Below are 7330 nucleotides of genomic sequence, written 5' to 3'. Positions count from 1 at the left end.
TCTCGCAGCACTGCGGGTGCGGGGGCGTCGGAGGGGAGCAGGTGTGGAGGGTGGGGCAGGAGGGATGGGGGGTGCGGAGGAAGCGGGAGGGGGAGCAGGGATGGGAGGAGGAGCGGCCGCAGGGGCCGGAGCAGGTGGAGGCAGGAACCTGTCCACCAAGTTCTGGAGGTGGCCTCTGAGGGCACGGCCCTGCTCCTCCAGCGCCTCCAAACTCTGCTGCTGCAGCCGCAGGTCCTCCCGGACCCAGTGGTCCTGGGTGCAAAGCTGGTGCTCCAGGAACCGCAGGTGCTGCCACTGGTAGTCCTCCTGGTTCCTGGCGCGCCTGCTGGCCCGGGTGCAGGTGGCTGTTGCAGGTGGGGTAGTGCGCCCTGCAGTCCCAGGTGCTGCGGCTGAGGTGAAACAAGAGCAGTGGTCAGTTCTCCCTGGAGACATAGTGGGTGAAACCCAGCCCCCTCTGCAAGGCCAGGGCCCCTGCATGACACCCAGCTGCTGCTCCATGGTGGGCAAGGCCCAGGCGCACAGTCCCTGGGCTCCTTCTTCCCCCACCCCTCCGTACACATAAGGGGAGCATGATGGCACTCACATGCGGAGCCCTCGGCCTCGGACGACACAGCCGATGTGCTCTGTGGGGTGCCTCGGTGGTCCTGGGTCCTGGGCAGGCTCCCTGCAGGCTCCCTGCAGGCTCCTGGCTCTCGGCGGTGGCGTCCTCTGCCTCCTCCTCCGTATCAGGGATGGGGCCCTCTGCCCCGGGTTCAATCACCACCCAGGGGGCATGGACGGCGTGAGCCCCCAGGATGTGGTCCAGGGCCTCAAATTGGGGGCAGGTCTCCGGGTCGGCCCCTGGCTGGCAGGCCCTGGAGTAGGACTGCCGCAGATCCTTTATTTTGCAGCGGACCTGCTCCCGGGTCCGCATGTGGCCTCTGGCGGCCAGGCTGTCAGCCATGCGGCTGTAGACGGCCGCGTTCCTGTGGCTAGTGCGGAGATCATGGACGTTGGAGGCCTCCCCCCAAATCTCAATGAGGTCCACGATCTCCGCACTTGACCAGGCGGGCGCCCGCCTCTTGTGACCCCGGGCAGGCTCCTGGGAGCCGCCAGCCTGGTGCTGGGAAGAGGCGGAGGGCTGGGTGGCAGTGGGTGGCTGGCTCATCCCGTGCCAGGTGCAGGGTCTGCTGGCTGGGTGCTGGCAGGCTTGCAACTGGAACGGGCACGGTAGCCAGACTGTGCCCCTTTAAGGGCTCCGGGGCCGGGAGGGGGGCAGAAGAGTTTTCCTGGTTTGGCCCAGAGTGGCCACCAGGGCAAGCTGGGAAAAGCTAGCCTCCCACTAGTTCGAATTAAGTGGCTACACAGCCCTTAATTCGAACTAGGCATTAGTTCTCGTAGAATGAGGTTTACGTAGTTCGAATTAAGCGCTCCGCTAGTTCGAATTAAATTCGAACTAGTGGTTTGCATGTGTAGCGCCTATTAAAGTTAATTCGAACTAACGGCTGTTAGTTCGAATTAACTTTGTAGTGTAGACATACCCAAATAGATTACATCAAGTTACCCCAACCTTGCCATAAGCCTGTTAAGTTTTGGGGGACTACTTTAGAATTTGCTTGTAACAACTATTGTTATCACATGCCAGCTATTAGAGGTTACTATATATGGCTGTTATTTAAAAGATGTTATATTTGTATTGTTCATTTATCAGAGGTAGAATAACCAGGATCCTTGTGTACCGTACTGCTTTTTTCCCCAAAAACTGAGAGTTTTAGAAATATTTTCAACGGTAATAGGAAGCTGAGAAATTAGTTAATGTTTAAGAGGACTACTAATTGAATGTGATATAAGAAAGGGGCAACTCACTATTAAACAAATTAAAATCCCACACAAGTAAATGACTGCAGAAATTTAAGATATGACTTGTAGTCAATGTGAAACAAAGCTCTTTGGAGCATCCTGATGCTGCTTCAGTAAATGACAGATGTATAGAGTTTTGTGCACTATTACATTCATTACAACTGAAAAGCAATTTTTGCAGCTGGAAAAATATTAAGGTAATGCAACACAGAAAGTTGAGCTATAGAAGAATATGCCCCATTCCCAATTTAGGAGCCTAACTTTCTTCTTGTTTATACAAGTTTTATTACACTAACTTCACTGACTTCAGCAGAATCAGTCTGTTGACACAACTGTAAAGAAGGTTACAATCTGGCACTAGGTCTCTTACCACAAAATTTGTTCTTGTACTGCTCTCAGTTATATTTGTATAACACATTATTACTTCATCATTCCATGCCTCCATTTAGCCTGCCTTTAATTAACGTCATCAGAATATGATTACTACATTATTAAACTGATTTTTCTACTCCCATTTTGTATGACCTATTGGGGAGCTGAGATGTAAATTAAGACAATGTAATTAAGGCTGCTTTTGCCTTGAGCAGATTTAACTTTTTTCTTTTGCAAGAGATTTCATTAATTTTGATTCATTGTTATTTTATTTCATTATCTTAGTTAAAGTAGTGTGGAAACTTTTCCTGGTTTTATTACACATTCATACCAAAGAACTAATTTTCAAGAATTAGTAACATGTCAAGATGACAAATGTTTAATTCTCAGTAAAGTGTCAGCTCCAGTGTATATATAATTATGTTTAAGGGTGGCCTTTTTTCAAAAAGTGGCCTTTTTTCGAAAAAACTTCCCTTGTGTCTAGACTGCTGCCGCGTTCTTTCAAAAGTAAATCGAAAGAATGTGGCAGTTTTTTTGACCACGGAAAACCTTGTTTTATGAGGAAGAACGCCTTTTTTCGAAAGTGCTCTTTCGATAAAAGGTGCTATGTAATGAAAACTGTGCTTTTTCGAAAGAGAGCATCTAGACTGCCTGGGTGCTCTCTTTTGAAAAAGCGGCTTGCTTTTTCAAAAGTACTGGTTGTAGTCTAGACACTCTTTTTCGAAAGAGGCTTTTTCGAAAGTATCATTGCAGTACTTCACCACCCTCCTAGTGAAATAGTTTTTTCTAATATCCAACCTAGACCTCCCCCACTGTAACTTGAGCCCATTGCTCCTTGTTCTGCCATCTGTCACTACCGAGAACAGCCTTTCTCCATCCTCTTTGGAACCGCCCTTCAGGAAGTTGAAGACTGCTATCAAATCCCCCTTGCACGCACACACACTCTTCTGCAGACTAAACAACCCCAAATCCCTCAACCTCTCCTCATAGGTCATGCGCTCCAGTCCCCTAATCATTTTGGTCACCCTCCACTGGACCCTCTCCAATGTGTCCACATCCTTTCTAAAGTGGGGGGCCCAGAACTGGACACAATACTCCAGATGTGGCCTCACCAAAAACAAATAAAGGGGAATAATCACTTATCTGGATCTGTGGCTCTTCTCCATATTGTATCTTCTCCATTCTAATTCTCCTTAAATATGTTCATGTATCTTCAGCATTCACCGTGTCTCTATTTGAGCAGCTAGAGGCATGTATGCATTAAAGGTTGACTTTTCAACCTGAAATTACCATGCAATCTTGCCAGAAAAATAGGGGAGGGGAGGAAAAGACGGGAGTCAAAAGAGATTAAAAACCAGGGTTTGATAATGTTTTATAGGTTCCCAGGATTTTTTAGAATCCGATCCAATTATTTTTGATCTCTTGAGGTTGGGAATATGGCAGTTGACAAGGAAAGAACCCTGAAGCAACTCAGAACAAAGTAGTATGAACTATACCTGAGACACATATAAGCAGGTGTAGAAACAATGAGGCTGCAGTAAAGCAGGTGGGACTTTGCTGTAGGAACACTCACACCTGAATGTCTATAACCCAGGTTAGCTGTGCCCTGTAGACATAGCCTTGTCACCAGTGCTTCAACTCTGAGGCTGCTGCAGCTCCCACCACTCCTGCATCCCCCACACCACTCCATCTTTGTTGACAGGAGATGAATGATGGAAGTGAGGAGTACAGTTAACAGCAATTCAGCTGTACCCAAAGGAAAGGGAAGTGTGTGTGCAGAAAATGCACATTTTAGACAGCCTTTCCATAACTGACCATTTTATCATTTGCTTGGATATTAGAGAATATATGACTTGGCTTAAATTGTGATTATTATTGTGAGTAAAAAGCAGAAAATAGGACAGGGTGGGGTTTTGTTTCTATGGGGTATTGTGGGGCGCATAATGTACAAGATAAATTTAATGTGTTTCATCTTATGCCAGGAATATCAGCTTCAAAATGTAATGGTAGCTGAATTCTAATTGCTCTAAAGAACAATGAACAGAATATAGTCTGTTAAACTTTCTTTACTAAGCAATTTTTTTCCCTAACAACTGAAAACTATAAGGCTAGTCTGAGTTCCAACTTAGTATAATTTTGGTTATTCTTATTATTTAAGGCTATCAATCCTTATCAGCATATCAAAAGATGGAACACTTACTGCTTTTTCTCCTCCTAGGGGTGGATGGAACTGAACTTGAGATCTGAATTTAGATTTTTTTTACACACACACACACACACACACACACACACACACACACACACACACACACAACAGTTGTGCTGACAATACTACTGGGTTAGCTTGGATTGTATTTTAAATATTGTATATAGATCTTGAGAAATGGGAAGCAGATTATAAATATGTTTAAAAGAGTCAAAATTTATCCTAAGAAGGCTGACCATGTTGCTTGAAATTGTGAGCTCCTCTGGATTTAAAGTAATCATTCCACATGACCCTCTGACTGCCAAAAGAGTTGATTTCCACAAGTAACTAGCCATCCCTATCTCCCTTAGCGTTCACATTCGCTTTTCTTTTGAATGAGGAGAATTGAATTCACCCATTGTGCTTCCACACAGATGATAGGTTTGTTCCCACCACAAAATAGATTTAAGGATTATTTACTATTCTTTTAGCTTGGAGTTATGCAGGAAGTAATGTTTTGACCAACTATCAACCTGACATCTGTTTTGTGGAAAGGATTCAATGTGAGCCCTTTTATACATCTGCATTATTTCATCCCAGAGCTATTTTATAGCTGTTAAATATCAACAGTGCTACATAACCCTTATACAGACTACATCGTTAGCCAGATATGACAGCCTGGTGAATGAGAATAGCTTGCAGTCAACAACAACTCCTTAAAAATGTCTTCATGCTTCAATTAACCTTTCACTCTCTTCCATATATGCTTCCAGTGCTGATGCACACAGCAAATAAAGTTCATTCTCAGTAGGATGGCATATTCATAAGGTCATGGATAGTAGATGCTTAAAATGTTCACATTAAATTAGAACTGATTTTAAAGTAGGTAGTGCACACAGAGAGAGAACAGAGGGCTACATGCTAGCCTGTGCCAAGGGGACAGATATCCAAAATTGTGCAAGTTTCTGCTCACAGGACCTGACACTGATCTCACACACTAATTTAGCACCAGTGTAACTCCACTGACTCATTTAATTTAGTGGAAGTATGAGAAGAACCAGATCCATGGATTTGAAGTGATAGCATGGATTTAAAGTGATAGTTGACAATAGCTGCAAGGTGAGGAAAAAGGATGTGAGCTATGAGGAGAGTAGAGCTACAGGGAACTCATAGGCCATCCCTACAGAATTCCTCACCACACACCCCGAGGCCAAAGCCACCTAATCTCCATCTTCCCCAGACTGCATGGCTTGAAAGGGATACGTACTGCAACTAGCTAATCCCCCTATACTTTTACCGTGCTCCTCCAGCAGTGCAGCTGGGAGATAAAAAGTTAAAAGTAACTTCCATGCAGACTCTCACCCCATCCTGTAGGAAGTGTGCCAGAGAGACCAGATGCAGCTGTGGATCCTTGGGTGGAGGGGGCAATTATGCATACCTCACACTGGGCTGGAAGGGGTTAATATCATGTGGGTGGAGGAAGTCCTGCCTCCCCCCCAGCCATGCAGAGGCATGTGCCAAGTACTGGGATAGTATAAAAGGGAGTGGCTCAACTCAGTCTGAGCTGGATATAGATCTGTTGCATGAGTGTCAGAATGTCATAAACTCTATTGGGGTTTGCTGTCCTGTCCATAGACTCTAGCCCAATTTTTCTCAAAGTGGTCCATGAAACCACTCTGAGGCTATGTCTACACTGCAGTTTTTATTTGGCAGAAGATATGCAAATTGGGCTCTTATTTGCATATTTTCTGCCAATCCTTTTTGCAGAAGAGGTTTTGCCAATAAAAAGTCCCATGTAGATATAGCCATTTGTTGGGGGAAAAAACTCCTTTTTCACAAGATCCCGTAAACCTCATTTTTTGAGGAATAAGGAATCTTGCGAAAAAGGGGTTTTTTTCCAACAAATGGCCCTGTCTACACCTGAGGTCAAGGGTCTGTGTATCTGGCAGAGCTGTAACTAGGCATTTCACTATCCTGCACAAGCAAGCATATTTGAGCCCCCAATGGGATTTTTACATGATATGATATAGGATATTATAAAATAATTGTAATGCATTTATTTTTTCATATTGGCATACAGGGATGGGAAACATTTTTTGGGTCGGGGACTGCTGATCCACAGAAAAATCAATCAGGGGTCACACACAAGTGAGAATCAGAAAGGAAAAAAAACCCTTCACTGACATAGCCCCTGTCTGAGGAGAAAGATGTTCCCCACATTCCCCTTGTGCATCATAGCCTGGGTGGCCCAGGCTAGTAGGTTCTGTGTGCTTCAGCCCTGCAGGGAGACGGGTGGGAGTGAAGGGGGTGGGAGAAGGAGTGGCAGTGCAGGCTCCCCAATGTTGAGGGGGAGCCCTGAACCACAGGGGCTAGATCCAGGCAAGCTGGAAGCTGCATCCAGCCCCCAGGCCTTAGGTTGCCCACCCCTGGCATAGACAATAAAAGATACTGTATGATTCTGTTAGGTGCCATATTAATATTCACACAATCTTTTAACATCCCTCCTGGGGGGATGGATCAGCATTCATGTTGCACTCCCTTTCAGTACCCAGCCTGAGCTGGAGAGGTTAATGGTTTAACCAGTGGACCAAATTAGTGATAAATCCAGGTCATGAGTCATTCGAGTCACATTGTGCATATGCTAAGACGTATGTTTTTATAGAACCTTAAAATATACTCATTGATAAGTACTGAAAAAAACATGAAATAAAAATTATTGTATGGACACAACAGTGACTTAATGGCATAAAACAAATTCAGAAAGACAAAATATCATATCTATTTATAAAAAAGTGATACTAGTCGTTTTCCATCTCTCCACAGTGAGCCTCACTAGATTAAACAGCAACCTCTCTGTGACACGTAGAAGAATAAAAGGAACTCAAGAGTAAGCAAAAAATGAAATTACCACCGAGGTGAATTATCTAGCAATTG

This window comes from Pelodiscus sinensis, chromosome 5, assembly GCF_052426305.1.
Source record: "Pelodiscus sinensis isolate ZL-2025 chromosome 5, ASM5242630v1, whole genome shotgun sequence".
NCBI classification, from domain to species: Eukaryota; Metazoa; Chordata; order Testudines; family Trionychidae; genus Pelodiscus; species Pelodiscus sinensis.
Note: the sequence above shows the minus strand (reverse complement) of the source record.